This window comes from Pagrus major, chromosome 17 (genome assembly GCF_040436345.1).
Source record: "Pagrus major chromosome 17, Pma_NU_1.0".
Taxonomy (NCBI): domain Eukaryota; kingdom Metazoa; phylum Chordata; class Actinopteri; order Spariformes; family Sparidae; genus Pagrus; species Pagrus major.
In genome coordinates this window covers 20,034,705-20,054,108 of record NC_133231.1, presented here as the reverse complement: position 1 = coordinate 20,054,108, position 19,404 = coordinate 20,034,705, and positions in this window count along the sequence as shown.

Genomic DNA, 19,404 nt, shown 5'->3' with positions numbered 1-19,404 from the left:
TTGTGATGACATTTTATTTTATTTTATATTCTTTTAGCTATAATCAACACTAACTAGCTTCCCTTAAAAACTAAAGATACAGTTCAAGATACAGTTGATGAAAGAGGCTGTAAAATAGTACAAACTACAAATCTTCCCCAATATTGTATAAGCATAAAGTGTAGCCTGCAATGGATGACGATAGCTATGCCCGCAAAGCATAAACCGTTTAGCCATCAAGCAGAAATTCCCGGCGTACTGTAGACAGGATGAAAACCTGCATACTTGAGACAGAACATGGTCTCTTCACTCAGCACCCGGAGGAAAAATCTCTCTGCTGCCAAACTGGCTTCCATTCAAAGCCAGTGTGAGACTGCAGTGGCCCAGTCCCACCAGCAGGTGTCAGACTGATACACAGCATTACGGTGGCATGCACAGCCAGACTAAAAATGCCTCGAGGGAAGAAGATTCTCCAAGAGTCTCTGACAGAAAGCAAATCCACATCAGTCAGAGATGTGATAAAGGACAGCAGGGTGTGTGAAGAGGAGTCACACAGAAACTGACATATAAGAGACTTTTGAGGAGAATGTATGAAATGATAAAATAGCTGGACACATGAGCAGCAGGAGGATGAACAGTGCAGCCGCAGTGGTGGGTGGTGGAGGTCCAGACAAGGAGGGCCGGAGCGGGAGAGAATGTGGGGTAATGTGCAGGAGAGAAGGAAAGAGAATTGTAAATAATGGAGGAGAGTTGGGAACTCCTCATACGCAAGGTCTTGTGTGAGTGCACAAACACACACACAGACATCATGGGCACAGAGACTCCTCATACCACCCACGCACAAATATAAAACACCCCAAAAATTGTGTGTGTTGAAAAAATTCCTGCCTGCCCAAGGCAGCAAGTAATAATACACATCAAGTGTATCTCCCACCGGCTAACACAAAGCTAATCAGATAAGCACAGCCATTAGAGAACACTGTATGAGAGGCTGCCTCTTTTCATAACAACATTTATATCTCTCCCTCATCCCCACCCACCTCCTACGCCCCTTCTCTCCTCAAAAACAAGCCACATAATTTCCTCCCCCTCATTTTACTTCCCGTTTCATCTTCTTCTCGTCTCTCTCCGTCCACTCTTCCCCCCTTCGCTTCTCCTTCCCCACATAGTTTCTCTTCTTCTTTTTCATATGTGAAACCCAATGCAGACACACACACACACACACACACACACACACACACACACACACACACACACACACACACACACACACACACACACACACACACACATTCCCCTTCTAACTAACTTGGTGGCTCCTTGAGGGCAGATGCGTAACATGTGGTTTCAATTAACACATGTAATAACACACACTAGCAGCAGTTAGGCTCAGTGGAGCACAGAAGGAAGGTATGTGGAAAGCAGTGGGCAGTGATGAGGAAAAGACAACGGGCAATAGATATTTGCACGTTTAACAGCATCTTTAACCAGTCAGAGCTAGTTTTCTCTAAAGAAAAATGATTCTCTAACCTTTACAACGACTTTTCTAAACAGGCATTTCCATTCATCAGCGCAGAACATCTTTAGAGTGCTTGAATGAGACAGTATTAAAGCTGTTATTCATTATCCTTGAGGTGCAACCTACATAACAGCCCGGAGCTGATAGACAGATAGTGACAGGTACATGAAAGTCACTGATTACAGGAATGAGGTCTGTGTGGGTCCCTGAGATAATATTAAACAGAGGCTGCTGCATTTAAATTCCACACAGCATCTTCGCCCCAGATAAGAAAACAAGAGACGTGCTGACAGGAACATGGTAGAAGTCGTACGTGTCATGTGTTGCAGGGAGGTTTCATGTTATTGCACATGCTTTGTTAGTATGTGGAAGACTTAGACAGGCGGTGAGAGGTAGTCATCGCTGTGTCATGAGTGAGATTAGTGTAAAGAATTTCTTCCCTCTGTGGCTGACCTTGTCCCGCATCGACGGCCCGTATCATAGATCACCATGTTGTCACAGGTGTACTGTATAGATACGAAGCATTTGAGTGTGCGTAATCAGGCTGCAACAAACGATTATTTTCATTAGGGGTCGACCGATGTGGCTTTTCCAGGGTCGATACCAATAGGATTACTAGAAATCAAGGAGACCAGTAACTGATATTTGGAAACAATATTCATTTGGAGTAAAAATGATAATCTTACTGTTCTTACGTACAATTTTCAGATACTTTTCTTGAGTATTTCCATTTTCTGCTACTTCGTACTTCCTCTCCACTACATTTAGAAGATAAATGTGGTTACTAGTTGCTTTGCAGATTCAGATTATTCACTGTTTATAGGCTATTAACTGTGATGTGTTATCAATCAGAGATTGTTGTAGGTGGGGCATTGTGTGAGAGGATGCTGCATCAGAGCCAAAGTAGCACATTTTTAAATTAGTTTATCAATCTGACAGAGAAATCACTGATAATCAGAGAAATGCCGAATATCTGCCCCGATAACTGTCCATAATGTCCCTAATGTTCATCATAGATTCATCTAAAGGTCCCTATTTTTTATATCCCTATCTATGCCCCTACTTTATTTGCTTGGTTTTTGAAACCTCAAAAATGCAGAGAAAAATGGCTCACGATTTTCTAGAGCTCAAGGTTACATCATAAAATGTCTTGGAATAGTTCAACCAACCAAAAGATATTCAATTCATCGTGATGTAAGAGAATGAAAGCAGCAAAATCTCCCTTTTAAGAAGCTGGAATCACCAAACATTTGCCATATGTGCTTGCAAAAGTAGTTGGCACGAAAACATACCTAAATCACTTGACATCACAGTTTTTTAGGAAAGAATGTTGTACAGACGGAGATGGGAGTGCAGACTGAAGGTGTTGAATATATTTCCCCACATCAAATTAACTTTTTCTTTTGTGAGGGATACCGTGGACAAGCTGTGCTGTCAGTCATGGGGACAGGCTTAGGATTTTGAAATGAAAATACGCTGCAGCCTTGTGGCAATTCAAAATAAACCGGAAATCAATATAGGACTGTACTTTAGCGAGCTAGACAGCTCCTCCAAGTCACTCGTGAAGATATTCATGATTCATGATTATCCTGTTAATGGAAAATTCACCACAATCAACTTTTCCTGAGTGTTTTTACACTCTTTGGGAGCGTCTCAGTTATCTGACTTAGCTTGTGCACTTTGATACAGAAGAGTGTGTGAAAGAAAATGAGATCCAAATATGAGTCACACTGACAAGGGACAACAGGTAGAGCAGGACAGACACACCGAGGGTTAACTGAGGATTTTAGTGAGGGCGCTGTGACAAGAGACAGATGACTGAATCATTATACGGACTTCCAGACAGTGTTGGGCAGATGGAGGGGGAATAGAGCCAGAGAGGGAGACAGGGGGTCGAAGACAACATACTCATTCTGCAATTACTCATATCAGAGGGGAGTAGTCCTGTTGTTTTTTTTAACAACACCCCTGAGTAAAGCTGACCCCTCCAGCAGCCTACAGCCACGTCTCCTCTGTCCCAGTGGGAGAGAGCTAACACACATCTATATATAAACTCACAGCGCAGGGATTGGCTGGATTATGTATGATTTGTTATGTCTGGCAAGTCACACATCCACTTTAAACCCTTTCTTGCTATACCCATGTCCCTACATCTCTTTTCCGCATCTGTTTAATTCTCAAACTAGGCGGTTAGATTGTTGTCTTTTTCCTGCGGCCATTCTGGAGTGCTAATTCTTATTTCACACAGCATCGTATCCACACCTCTCCCGCACATTACTCAACTGTTCTTTGCTTTCCTTCCCATCACTCCCATCACTCCCCCCCCCCCCCCCCCCCATCTGCCCATGTTGTCTTTGTCTGTCTGTCCTTCCATCTGTCATGCTGTCTTCCTCTCTCTTTCTTCTTTCGCCCCATGTATGTAAAGTCAGCAAAACATGAGTGACCACACAGACACCGTCTTCACTGTCCAGACTGCTCCTGCTTCATTTGCTGGAGCAAACACATACATGTGTAATCAGCCAAGAGAAGGGCATGGGGTTGCCCAGACAGAAGAGGAGTAAGAAATACAGGGAGGTAGGACTTTAAGGTGTGGTGATGTTAGAGATATAGATACATGTCTAATGAGAGAGAGAGCTGTAAATGATAGCCACTCATCTATTTTTTTTTCTCCAGTGAAGATGGGATGAAGGGTAGGAAAACACTAAAGATGCAGGGATGTGACTCAGAAAGCAAAATATAGGCGCAGGGATGACTGAGGGGCGGATCGATACGGAGAGACGACAGAGAAAGAGGTGGAGACTCAGCACCGGCTGAGAGTGTGAAGGAAAACCCTTGTCTGTTTTTTTCAGGATTGTTTAGTATTGGTGTATGTGCTTACGTTTTTTCCTTTTTTTTGTGAGGGATCGGTGTGAGGGAGGGTGATTGAGATGGAGATGGAGATGGAGATGGAGATGGAGAGGGGAGAGGAGGTGGCGTGGAAACCGCTGCAGCACATTGTTAGGCTGAGCGCACACAGGAGAGGGAGACAGAGAGAGAATCCCCCATTTTAGCTCAACAATATTACAGCAGTGCAGAGATATCTACAACAATGGCAGCCCGGCACTCTCAGCTCTGTGCTATTGATCTTGTAGTGGCAACCCAATATACACACACACACACACAGACACACACACACAGTCAATCTAATTGTTTGTTTTAATCATCAGTAACTCAGGTGAATGTAATAATGACTGCAAATTGAACTGGATATTTTAAACATGAAATTACAGGTGACATACTGGTGATATTGATACATAAAAGACATATTTATTTTAATGATGCCTCACATCTTTATTTAGTCCCAATATATTTCCCTCAGGCATACTGACTTACTAACCGGATCTCTTCTAAGACACTGCACCGGAGAGAGGGAGAGGGAGGGAGGGAGAGAGAGAGAGAGAGAGAGAGGGAGAGGGAGAGGGAGGGAGAGAGTGTGAGTGATCGAGTGGGTGCAGGAGGGAGAGAGGAAAAGAGAGAGCACAGGAGAGCAAGAAAAAGAAGCTCGAGCCGAGAGAAAGAGAGTCGCAGGAGGGAGAGGGAGAATGCACGGCGTCTGGGTAACACTTCCACGCTTGTATCCAGGGCCTTTGTGAATACACCATGGGATGCATCGGCTCCAGGAGACTGAGTAAGCACCACTTCTCTTCCCCTCTCTCTCTCTCTCTCTCTCTCTCATTGCAGGCAAGAGGGGAGGTCGGGTTGAGGGTGGTGGGAGGATGGGGTTCTTGCAGGAGCGAGGGTCTGTGTGGAGACTACGGACAGGCTTTGTGTACGTGTCTGTGTGTGTGTGTGTGTGTGTGTGTGTGAGCTGTTTGCTTCTCTTTCAGTGTATAAGCGAGCTGTGGATGTATGCTCACAGAGGTTGTGTACAGAGTATACAGGCAAAATGTCAGAGACAATATGTGTTAAGATGTGCTACTGTGTGTGTGTGGTTGCATCCCCCACCTTCCCACTCCTCTCCCTCCTCCCATCCCTTGATTTATGATGCTGTTTGGCAGTATGTATATGTGTGTGAGTAGGAGGTAGAGAGAGGGATGGAGAGGAGAGAGAGAGAGAGAGAGAGAGAGAGGCAGAAGATAGGGCTTATTTATAGGGTGGTGTGGCTTGGAGAAAGAGAGGAAAAAGAGGAAAAGGATAATGCCATTGTCAGGGGTGTTTGCACAGTTAGTTATTATTTGCATGAATAATAGGGATAGAGAGGGATAAAGATACGAGCAGCAGAGGAAGAATTTCAGTGCATGCAGGCAGGGAGGCAGGGAGGAGGGGAGACGGACGGATGGTGATGGAGAGAGGGGGGAGAGGGAGGGGCGAATATGTGCAGGCGAGGTTGTGTGGGATTGATGGGAGTTTCAGGTGAGGACCCTCCTCGATAATTAAATCGACATCAGGACTATCGTTATGTGGAGAAAGATTGGGAGATTTTTGTCAAACGGACAGCTATTTGCATGAGTCTATTTCAGATACGGTGCAGTGCACTTTAAGGTCCTGCACGTCTTAACACGCTCAAAGGTAAAAATAAACACAGACTTCCTGAGCTGTTAAATATTAATGAGCCACTTAGCACATCGGTCTCTTAAACATGTTTATGGAAAGCGCCAGTCTGCAAACAAAAGTGCATAACCTTTACAGGGGTCGTGAATGTCAAAACCAGCTTGCAGGGATTTCCACAGCTTACCCTGTTTTTGAACTAAATTCTTGATGAAGAGGATTTTAAAAATATCCAGAATATGTGAGTGCAGAAGTAAGAGCACTAGCATGACACAGTTAGGAAGGCAGGTGTGAGCTGAATACAGCAGAAACGGTGTTATACACTAGCTCAGGCCCTTCCTCATGACAGTATTTGACAGATTGCAGAGCAGGAGATGAGGGCAGGATCCTCTGTCAACACTCGGGTCAAGACAGGAGCCCAGCGATGGGAAATAATGTGATTGAAGTAGACAGAAGGCTTTGGAAAGGTGCCACATTAATCTGATTGTCAGCCACCTGAATACTGATGCTCCTTTTTCTACAAGTGATCACAGAAGCTTAGGAATTCAATAAGACTGGTTTAGTAATAGCATTTTCTAATCAGGGATAAGAGATGGAGCGCTGTGATAAAGGAGAATATGCATAAGTACACTGAAGCCTGCCAGTCACATGTAGAAAAGATAGTACATCCACTTAATGGAATATTTCCCTTCAGTTTGTCGTTATCTTAAGATGTGTGCATTATAATCGAACATCAATGTGTAAATAAGCACTACTTAAGGCAAGTAAGACCAGCAGCTGGAGTCTGAGATCCCCCTGTAAGCAACAGCAGCAGCAGCAGTGCTGTCGGACTCGAGGCGCGGTCGTTGTTTATCCTGGGTGAGAATGGCTGTAGTGTGTGCTATTGATCGGTCCTCTCAACTGCAGTCCACACTGCCAAGCAGAGATCAACAGGAGGAGCAGCAGGGTTGGATCCGTTGCCGTACAGGAGTAGCCCTGATGTATCTGTCTGCCCGCTGGTAACACTATCTCTCCAAGCTCCATCATATCTGGGAGTGTGCTCCGTGGTTAGACTGCGATATCTGTTTGTATCCACACACTGCCATAGTATGAGATCTGTTCCTGTGACATACTGCACCAAGCTGTACATTTTACTTTGTTTTGGATGTCCTAGGTAATGTGACACCGAAGAAACTATAGTTGCATCTTGTTGGTAGTAGCGATATTAATAGAAACCTTTATCACCCCTTGTGAGATTAATGCTTTACCCTACATAATTCTGAAAGGGAAAGTTCACCCACAAATAAAAGAAAATGCATACTTTTTCTCTTATCTGTAGTGCTATTCATCCATCTAGACTGTTTTGGTGTGAGTTGGTGAGTTTTGGAGATAGCGATGTCTGCCTCCTCATAAATATAGTGGAACTAGATGTCACTCCAAGTGCTGAAAAATACATTTGAAAATCTCAAGATAATCTACAGACCTTGTGCTGAGTTTCATGTAAGAACTATTTTCTTTCTACCAAACTACACCCACCAATGTGCCAGGGTACGGTTGGCGTGCATCTACTCATGGACGAGAGACTCATGCTCGTGGCAGCGCAGGATGTAGACATTAATGTTGTCTTCCTTGGCCAAGCTGTAATGCTAGCTAGCTCTGATACAGTTAGTGGGTATTGTTTGTTAGAAAGAAAAATAGTTACTACATAAAACTGCTCCCAACAAGGTCTGTTGATTTCTTGAGTAACCGGGTCATGATTTCTGGAAAGAGACATTGCTGTTGAGGTTTTTAAATTAATTTTTTGACCCTCTGAGCTCCAAAAGCCAAGTGACATCTAGTTCCATTATATTCAAGAGAAGACAGACATCTCTACAGCTAATATCTCCAAAACTCTGCAACTCACACCAAAACAGTCTAGATGGAAAATTAGCACTACAGGAAAAAGGAAAAATATGTATTTTTGATTTTGGGTCAAATGTTCCTTTAACATTGATATCACTTGCTATTAGAGATCTTTCAGAGGCTAGACATTAAAAACTCAAGCCAGAAAAGCAGCAAACATTGATACCTGCAGGCAGAAAAAAAATTTAAACCCTGACTCCAATTTGTGAGGATAGTTGTTTTTACTGCAGGTGTGTGAGTTTGTGGCTCTTAATTCAGACCCAGATGGAAAATGAGGGCTGTAATAAATTCCAGGGCTGGGGTTAATTCAGTTTTACCATCCACAGAGGTTTTCTTTAGAGAATTTAAGAGTCTGTTTTGCGGATAACAGGTTCAGTCTACAAATAATAATTCCCTTATCAATGCAGTTCCTTATTTCAGTGTCGAAGGGTGATTTGAATGAGTGTTTTCTTTGATACTGAAATAAGGTTGGTGGTTAACTCAAGATTAAGAGATTTTCATGATTTGTCCTAGACCATAAAATACTCCACTTGTGAGTTCTGAAGCTTTTATGTCCTAAAATATTGGCTAAACGAGACTACAGAGGTTTTCGGGGACATTAAACGTCTATTCAACTTGGTTTATTGATCAATCTATAGTAAAGTGTGTATAGTAGTGTAGTAAGAACCTTAGCGGTAGTGACATTGAAGTCATTTCTCTGCAATGTAGTTCCTTTACAATCTAATGTTAGCTTTTAACTTCTGGTGTTTGCATTTACACTTCAAAAATCATCAACTTTTGTTTGCCACAGAACTTATTTTCTGCAACAACCAAAAATCAAATGAAAAAATCCCACAGGCTTTTTGTCAAGGGAGCCAGGGTCGGCCTACAAAAAATACGTCATCCCTGCAGCACTCTATTCTGGGTTATGTTTTAAACTGAAAGTCTAAGAAAAATGTACTGACCCCAAACATTAAACATCTGCTTTAGCCCAGCTGCCCCTCATCAGCACTGCTTACTGGGTCAGGTGAAGACAGACACCGATGTACAGTAGATGAGGTGTCTGCATCCGTCACCGCTTCAGAGAGCAGAGGCCTTGAGAAGCGGTCGCTGGGCGGTGCACATTCTTCTTCACCTCATTGGCGAGGAAAGGCAACGAGATTTACTGCAAAATAACTACAAACTGTATTTTTTCGTCAGTGACTCAGCTCGGGTGTGCAGTACACAGCTTTTGTCCGCCTCATTGAGAGCAGATTTCAACAGCTGCCAAACACAGTGTTAGTAATTCTGTCACAGCACCATGATGTTGATCACATTTGTAGATGTGATGTTGATAATGCTATTACCCATCACTGTGCTAAAAGCTACACACCAGGAGCAGTTTTCTGTATATAGTAACCAGACCACACTGTGCATGTGAGTGCTGGAAACATTAATCATTGTGTAATTCAGGGCATTATGTGCAGTGTGAAGATAACTGCAGTGGGTCGGGCTGCAGTGCTGAAATTATAGATATGAATGTGGGACATTATGACCACTCTCACCTGTTTGTTCTGCCTGTGAGCAGACTCCTTCACTCACTCTTCACCTTCTCTAAGTTAGCTTTGGTAAAGTGCCACTGCTGACACACCACTTACTGATTCAATAAGCACTAATAGCTGATTCTGTTTTTGTGTGTGAGTGTCTGCACACATATTTTTCCGGTACTGACTGAAAAGTGTTTGTAGCACAAGTGCTGAAAGCTGGCATCAAATGTCTGGCTTAGTCTTTGATCGGATAGTTCCTGACTTGTGTCAACATTTTGCAAATTTTAGTCAAAGTTGTTGCACAGCAGCTGTGTTTAGACAATATTTAGGCAAGGCATGTTTACTTATATAGCACCGTTCAGAAAAAAAGGGCAATTCAAAGTGCTTTACAGAGACATAGAATGCATTAAAAAGAAGACATTTAGAAAATGTTCATATTGCATTATAAAGACAATACAAACAAGAGGGATTTAAAGGATAAGTTCACCCAAAAATGGAATATCAGTCATTATATACTCACCCCTCTGCAGATGGAAGGTCAGGTGGTAGTTTTGTTATCCACAAAACATTTATGAAGCTTAACAGCAAAACAACTTTGAAGCATTCTCCTGAACAACTGAAGTAGATGGAGACTAGCTAAGACAACGCAAATGTTAATGTTGCTATTGCTAGCTAACATTAACTTTAGGGTGTTACAGTATGCTGGGCACATATTGTACAACTCAGCCGTTTTTACATTTTTTTCCCCCACAAACTGGCAACTTGATAAAAGCTGATAAAACACGAATACCACGTGACACCAACAGCGTTAAACTATTGGCTGATGAACCTCGTTAGAAGCTGGAACCAACTGTCAGAATTCTTACACAGAGATAAAGAAAACAATCATTTTGAACCTGACATTCATTGTAAAATTATTAATTCACAGTCATAAAAATGTCTTTACGGAAAATATATACTTTAATTCTGCACCTTTCTACAAGCTCGAAAAATTATCTGTGTTATCAATATGACCTTGAAGATATTGAAACAAGGATCTCTTCATACTCAGTGATCATATAGCTGATTTTGAATCATTTCCAACAGTCCCCAGCTTGAGAGCCTCTGTTTCTGCATGTTTATGTGTATATACGTGTTCATGCACGCATCAGTGAATGACCTTAAGTTTACATCTCGCATGAACGTCCTCCTGCTGCTATATTTATGTGCACGTAGGCCCTTGTGTGGGTGGGAATACTGTATAGGCGCCACTGTTGCTTCAACATGGTGTCCCATCACTCTTTTTTTTTTGCTGCTGCATTACAGAGAGGGATTCCCTGCCATTAAATTAAAAAAAAAGCAAACACCCCCGCTGCACCAAACCTTTACACACATTCAGTCAACAACCATGTCCCAGCATTTACCAGTTCGCAGTCTGCCTGTTAACTAGCAGATCTGGCGGACTGAGGTGGAGGCTGATTGATTGGCTCGTGTCCAGGTTGGAAAAGCCTTGTGCACATGAACGCATTCAAGGTGAATGACTCAGTGATGTAGTACCTCAGAGACACAGCGGGACCTGATGACCCTTACCTGTGTGAGTGTGTGTCAGCGCGTGTGAGTGAGTGTGTATGTGAGTGTGTGTATGCTTAAACATCCAAGGACTCCAATGTAGCGCATGTAGCGTGAAGTCTTTACCTCCTGATTTATGTGTGTGTGGGAGTCTCTGTGTCATATTCTGAACTGCGTGCTATTATGGTTCGCCTTGTCAATGGATGTTGCAATCCTGGATCATTACTGGAGGGGAACTGATTTAAATGTATATGGGTGTGTGTGCGTGCGTGCATGCCCTTGTACACATCATTCTCAGCCTGTGTGTGCATGTGGCAGGTCAGAAGTAAGAGGCTTGATTGTTTTTTTTAACAATGTGACTCACAGAATTGATACATATTTCTGTGAAACATCCCTACAATTTGATCCATGTGAGTGTTTGAATTTATGTGCATTTGTGGATGTGCTCAGCATCAACCAGCGCTGATATTCTCATCGTTATCTGCAGCGACTAAAGCCACTTCAATGCTGATATAGAAGAAAAGGCTGTGTTCTGAAAGACGGGGAGAAAATAAAGATTTCCCGGATACAATGCTCACAAGGTTGATTTCCTCTGTCCCTGCAGGTTGTCGTCTCTTTGTCTATACACAATCAGCTCACAATATGTTGTCCTTTTCAGGTCTAAATGTCATTATATATTTAGTAGGACAGCAGGAAGTTTATGGGAGTGATCCAGGTTTATGATGCTGGGCTGCAGCTGCACGTGCCAAGCTACAGTTACCACAGTAACTAACCCTGTATCAGTGATGGAGGCAGACACATCCATGCTTAAATAGATTAATGAGGTGTGTCAGGCCTGTCTAAGACAGGGACATGTAGATTGGGAATGCCATTTCACCAGGTAAAAGACAGAAACTCATGCTGTGCTTGAGTGTCTACGTAAGAGTCAGAGCCCCTGCACATGTGCGGATTATATCCTGAGACACACTTAGCTCCTTTTCCCTCGAAACAAACTCTCAAAACCATCTGGCCTCTGGTCCTCAGCTGTTTCCTTGCTGAACTCTGGAGCAACTGCACATATCGCTGCAAGAGGGCTGCCATCCAAGCCGGTACCCCATCGTGGCAACCAGCCGTACTGCAGCTGTCACGGTAAACAAGCACCAAGCCCCCTGGTTCCTCGCCGTTAGTGCTGCAGGGCACAGGGACTACAAAAGACAGATGACGCTCAAACGCTTCCCACTTCAGCGGGAGCCGTCAAGCCACTACAGTCAGAGCCGGAGTTGACAGTGCAGCCGCTGCAGATCTTTGGCTGTTCGTTACGCACGGCCGCCCTGCTCCCTCTTTTTTTTCTCTCCTCCATCTCCCCACCCGCCCTCACTCCTCCTCCTCGCTCCTTCTCCTCGGCTGAGCTAAGCCTGGCTCCCCTATGACCGCAGGGGGGTATCCAGCACCGCACCGCTGTGTTGTGCGGGGGAGGAGGGAGAGCGCCAGGGGAAGAAAAGCTGGCTCAGAGCTCCGGTCATGTGCTCCGTTGTTGTTGCTGTTTCCTCAAGGAGGGATCCTGCTTGGCTTCTCAGGAGCAGAATTACGCATTCGTTTACTGTGCTGCTGAGAGCCCCAGAGCTTCACCTTCACGAGTATAGAAACACAGAGCGTGCAGTGGTGGAAGAGACCACTGAGATGCTGGGTGATGACTACTGACCCATCACCTATAGAGATATTCTGAGAACTATAAACAACTCTGACTAATCTCAGCATAATATAGACATCCAAACCCTCCTGGCTCACTTCACAAATAGCACATGCTTTGATGTAATCTCATATGAGGCTGAAGCTCGCACACATTAGATAATATACAAACAAAGGTGCACACAATGTACTTAATGATTCTGGTCCATTGCTGTGTAGAGGCTGTAGGGCTTCGTAGTGGTAGTTTGTGCTGCTGCAGTCCAGAGGACTCTTGAGCCATATTGTGATTCATGTGGGGAGAGAGTGACTGCTAATCTACTAATTGGCCCGACGAGGCTGAGGGGTGGAGAGGGGAGAGACTGAAAACTAAAGAGAAGCAGAGAAACAAGAGGAGCGGGAGCAGGGAGCAGCATTGTGTGTGTCCTTGTGCCTGACACACTGTATGTTGCTATAGGCCCGATGTATGTGGGTGTGCATTCACGTATGTTCGGTTTGTGTTTTCAGGGCAGATTTTTAACCCAGATGGGGAAGAAATCTGGGACACTCTCTGCCGCCCAGGCAGAAAATGAGACATCTCTCTGTCTAACTGATATCAGCCAATAAGTAACCATCTCACACCGCACTCCACAGTGCCAAAAATCAAACACGCCTGACTAATCCTTCTGAGGTCACACAGAGTTCATTAGTGAAATGTGCTAATAGTGAAAGGAGCGCTTGAATAATAAGTGCTTGAATAATAATGTGTCCACCCACAGGATGCAAAATACTTTCATTATATGCCGTTTTGTTTTTCAGGAATTGTGCCTTGTTAACAGCTTAAAAGCAAAAAGATGCATTTGCAGCAGAGCAGCTAGTAACAGCTGCTCTTGTCGCCCTTAAATACAGTTAAAGTAGTGTTCAGACAGTATCCTAGTCCCCCTTCCACGAGAAAATGAATTTTCTGATATCCCTGCCCACTTTATCCAATCAGGACAGAGGACAGAGGCGGTCATGTCTGCTTGTGAATGTGTAGAGAGCAGGATCCTCCTGTTTTGGTACCTACACCAACAATGGCAGAACAGGGAAAGCTACCAATTCTAGCGCTCACTGTGACGGTTTATACTACCAAACAGGTGAAGCAATGAAAAATGCTTGAAGAAAAGAAAGAGGCAAAGAGAGCTGCCTCGACAAAAGAAAGGAGTCGCACAAGTGTGGTGACGTAGAGTGGAGGGAGGGGATTGTGTCAATGCTTGCGGCAGCTTTAAAACACGAAGTTGAGTTGCTCAGACTACGTATTTTATGTTTCCATAACAGCCGAGATTGAGTCTTACAGGAAGAAAACTTCTCAATCTGAAACAGTGACGTTATACTTCAGTGTGAAGTTTTCATTTTTCTGTATCGCATTATGGTCCATCATAATGCAGGAAAAAAGGAGAAATGGTGAGGCTTCTCAGATGTAGAATTGGAGTGAAGATGGATTGATATGAGATTTTGAACATCCATTTTTCTTGTTTAAAGCAACATTGAGCAACATTACCATATACCAGAATGGGAATTGGTGCAGCCAGACCTTTCTGCAGTGCTGGACACAGTGATGTGGAGATCTGGCTATGCGAGATATTTGCTCTGGCTTGAATTGGTTCATTCAGACCTTCCTCAGCGCTGAGCAGAAAGGTCTGGACATGCAAGACTACACTTTCATAAAGTTGGAGGACTCGTGAGACATATTTGAACAAAGCGTCCTGACTTTTAAACTCTTCTGTAGGTCAAGACCCATCTTGACCCTTTCTGTAAATGGTCATGTCTCCAGGCCCCCAATTTGTGAAAGAAGTGTTCAAATGTTATACTGTCATCTCTGAGTCCAAACAGAGATGATATTTTCCAGTCTGTGCAGCACTCCCCTTTGCAAGGAAATTAACTCACTGACACATTAAATCGGTGGCGTGTCCCTTTAAGGTAAATGTACCCTGGTAATGTACAACTAAACAGCTATTTATACGTATAGTAACTGCGTGTACCTTCTGTGGTGATGTCCAGAGGTATTTCGGGAAACACTAACTATAGAAGGAATACACAAAGTGGGTTGAGGGAAATTGGGTCAAACAAAACAGGAGATAAAACACTCCTGGAAGCAACTCCTCGCAGTCTATTAAAGACAGATCCAATATTTGAGCACAGTGTTAATTGTACATATGAAGCAAGCTGGTCCTGATTTTTTTAGCTATCACACCCTTCCCTGTGCGAGTGAAGAGGGCCAGCTTCTGGAAATGACGTCTGTCCCTCGTCTCCTGCCCTAGCAGTGATCTGATGCGACTGGATGGAGTTCAGAGGGAAGGATAATATCTGAGAGCCCAACAGAGACAGAGCGGAGCTGATGTTTGTGAATCACTGGGTCAGTGGGTCACAGACATCACTGGACATCCAGAGAGCCAACAACTCTCCGCGTTTCTCAGAACTCCCGAGGAGTCGCTCTCATGATTGCCAAAATGCAGCTGTGAAAAATGTGATTGGCTCAGCAACATGCATGCAAACACTCAGACACACACAGAGTGCTGATACAGGAGTGAACCCCTCTGAGAGTTGCACACACAGACCCTCTGATATAGAGAGCAGGTACCAAGAGACCGAAGCTGTGTTTAAACTCTATTACCAGTACAGTCTCACTAATTAAACCAATGTTTTAATTAGGATTTGGACAGCCAGGAAAGAGGAGCGATAATAACGTTCATTTACCCAACAGAGAACGTGTATTTCAGACGACTCCCATCGACATGGTGCTGGGTGGATGGCTTTGTGTGTGATCGGCCACTGACTCTTCAATATTAGCTGAAGTACAGGTGTCATGTACACGTAGAGGAAGTTCACTAAGGAGAGAAAGACTTTGGTGATAAGGCTCCATTGATAGAGGAAGTGTAGGACAGACGGTGGCAATGCAAACTCTCAGTTGAATCTCCTGGAGGTCATGGCGGTGATGGGTTGTACGATAGAAGGTCTGCAGTTAATCACAATCTGGCTCCAAGATCTCAATTGTGATTTTTTTTTATCTCACTTTTGAAATGTCCTGTAGCCAGACGTGAAATAGCCCATGATTTTCTTCATTTGCACCAAGGAAATTAAAAATAGTTCTTTTTTGACTCAAGCTACTCCTCCACCATGTTGCTACCTCTAACTCATGTTGCTGTATTGCAGCAAAAAAAACTCCCTGTAGACCGCCGTTATAAAAGAGACATCTGTAAAACAGTTGACCGGACACCTCGAACTGCAGACAAGGTCGATTATGAGTCTTTCTATATGATTTTTTGATCCACGGAGCGTTTATATTTGTAAAACTTTCCTCGAGCTGTGAAAAGAGATTTGAAAATCTGTGACGTCATCACAATGAAAGCTAGAAAACTTCTCTGCCGTATGTGCTAATTCCAACCAATTCTCTTTGGTTTGAGTGGGCGCCATCTTTGCGTCTGGCATCTAGTTTTCTGAATGAATCTATGACATCACCAAATGAAGAGCCACATGAAGTAATTCATCCAATCAGCATGGCTGTAGTGTCAGTGAGGTTATGTGAAGTTTAGAAACAGAATATCACAATCTCTGTGATTTACCAGAAAAAAAGATTGTGGATGCCTTTAAGATTGATCACGAGCTAAAACTGTCAGATTGTCAACCCCCGTTTGTAGTAGTACAGCTGGTCTAATATCTCATCGCTGTCATCTGTTTAGTCTTAATCGCCAACAAGAAAATAGGAGGAAGATTCTGATTTCTAAAACGATGATGACTATTATCACTATATTAGAATATTTAACACACAGTTTGTTTTGAATCGTAGAGTATATTTGACACCAGAGTAGCTTCATTTACAAACTCTTAAGTAAATTGTTCTGCACGTGCGTTTGGAACTGTATTCATTTGTTTTTCTTCAGGAAAAATGTTGCAGAAACGTTCATTACACGTAGAATACACTTACAGAACTTTGTTTGTTTAGGGTATACTTAAAAACTTACAACCCAAAACTTCCAACAAAGCCAAATCAAAGCCAGACAGAAATCCCTCCTTTCTATCATTGTGGTTTAATGAGCTGTTTTCCTCTGTTCCCTTTGAAAAAACCCTTATGAGTTTTGAAAAGCTCGGGGTAACTTGCGAGATTTCATGGAAAAGCTTAATCCAGTTGTACTTTTATTCTTGGTGTTATTATTATATTTGATTATGTCCCCCTCATGTTTTGACAATATGTTTACTGCTGTTGACATATTCATCTTTTATTTTTATTATGCCACGGCTATGAAATTTGCTTAGTACACTGTGAATCACTGTTAAGAGAGTGATTTATGTATTCTTTATGTGTGTGTGTGTGTGTGTTTGCTGTTCCTTTGCTGGGAATTGGGAACGTAGGGACTTTGACAGCCTGGGAACATGAAAGCGATGATTGAATAGGAAGAAAATAGCAGAGAATAGATCCTCCATATATTTTGTGATTTGATTAAGAATTTAATCGAAAGAATATTAAAAATTTATTTTCCTTCTCTCTTCTCTCTCTGTTTGTCTCTTCCTTTACCCTCCTCTCAGCGGCAGATGGCGTGCCAGTCCAGAAGGATGGGGAGCAGGTAAGTCTTCAGCAATGGCTCGCCCCTCTTGTTGACTTCCTCTGACAGTGGACTGTTGACACTCCACCTGAGGAGCCAACATGGCTGCTGATTTAAAACCTGCAGTTGCTGTACGTGACGAGCTACAGCAGCTCAGCCAACCAGCTCTCTGTGGTACCCTCAAGGTGCCCGCGCTTACGCTCGTAGATTAGTAGAGTGGCACACATCACGTCAATGTCAGTCGCTTAACTTCCGCTACGCTTCCCTGCACGAGGTGGGGCGGTGTAGCCGGAAGACTGAACAGTCGCTGGTTCGGTTGGCTCATTGCTGGTGCAATGACGTCTGTTGCTTGATGTCCATCAAACAGAGTCGCTGCTCAGTGTTGGTTCAAAGTAAAACAGCAGAGGCATCACTTTCTCTTTCTCCAACTTCTTACACACCATTACTATATCCTCCTCCTCGTCCTCCTCCTCCTCCCTCCTCTCCTCTCCTCTCCTGCTGCTATACTGATCCCTTATTCTAAAACTGATCCCCCTGAGACAGGACACAGGAGCGGGAACCATTTTGGACTAAAATGCAGAGAACTCTACTTTTTCAACAAATGCACTGTGGACTGATTCCATCATTTATTTATGCACAGTGCCCCAGAATGCCCTTCGGTCCAACTGAGAGGAAAGAAACAACCAGACACAAACACACACACACACACACACACAGTGTTGTCAGGGCTATTGGAAGGAACATAGGAAAAGCTGCTTCAAGGGGCCCAGCTCAACCACTCAAGTGTGTTAAATCTCTCATCACACCCACTCCTGTGCAGGGAGAGGATGAAGGAGAGAGAGAGATGAGCGGAGCATCAGAGAGCGAGGAAGTGGGAGCAAAGAATAGAATTACAAGAAAAAGAACGGGAAGAGGCCGATATCGATTAAGATGAGCTATCTGGACACACGCTGCATGTAGATGATGGAGACTGTGAGCGCTGCCTCATTGTGTCACTCAGCATTGAATTACCTTTTCTTTACATTTTTGAGAGGGAAATATATAAACATACGACAGCTTTAGATACTTGATTAAAATTTGACATTAGAAATGTAAAATGAATGTACAAAATATACGATTCTTATAGATTACACCACAGAAACGTATACAAAGTAGCTAAATATGAGCACAACCTCAACAAGCCTCAACACTAAAATGCCGTTTACATGTTAACCTAATGCGCATGACAGTATTACACAATGAGTACTGGTTTAAAGTCAAGTCAATTTTATTATATAGCCCAAAACCACAAATCACAACACCTCAGCAGGCTTTACAATCCGTACAATCAACAACGTCTGTCCTTAGATCATTGAGTAGAGTGAGGAAAAACTCCCCAAATATGAAACATTTCTGTTTTGGCATAAAGACTGGAAATAGGGGGGAATAGTTAGCCTGACTCTGTCCAAAGCTAACAAAATCTGCCAACCAGCACAACTGAAGCTCACTAATTAAAGCAGCTACAAGGAACTTGAATTTTCTGTTGATTCTGGCGATTCCTGTGGACAAATGTGGTTTGAGCACCACTGCCTCATTATGTCAAGTCTTTGTAATAAGCCAAGAGCAAGATATAGCTCGTTAATAAGGCCAACAATAAATTGTTATGTTGTAAACCGTTTGTTCTGCTGCCATCTGGCAGGACAGAGGTATCAGCTGCTGCAGCACCAGACTACAGAGCAGCTTCCTTCCTCAGTGCAACACCACTGTCGTAAATACAAAACAATTTGTCAGACGTAGTGTAGTGTACATCATAACAATGTTGCGTCTTGAAACTTGTATGTTGAAGCAAACATGTATGTAACACTTTGATCCTACCCTCTCACTGAAGTTACATAGTGCAGAAACAAGTGTTAGGGGGGCGGAGTGGCTGAGACAGAGACACCATTCACCCTATTACAAGACACTGTACCATCAACATGATTCTGAAGCTGTTATTTTTTCAGGCAAAAAAGTTACATAATGTTGCTTTAATAAGTGAGCTTTAGACATGCTGAAATTGTATTTTTTGTCAGCTTTGGGCAGTCGGGCTAGCTATTCCCCTGTTCCCTTTTTTTATGCTAGGCTACGCTAATGAGCTGCTGGTTCCAGCTTCATATTTGCTGTACAAACATAAGAGTACTACCAATCTTCTCATCTAACGCTAAAGAATATAATAAGGGTCAAACTATATCTTCCTTTGAGC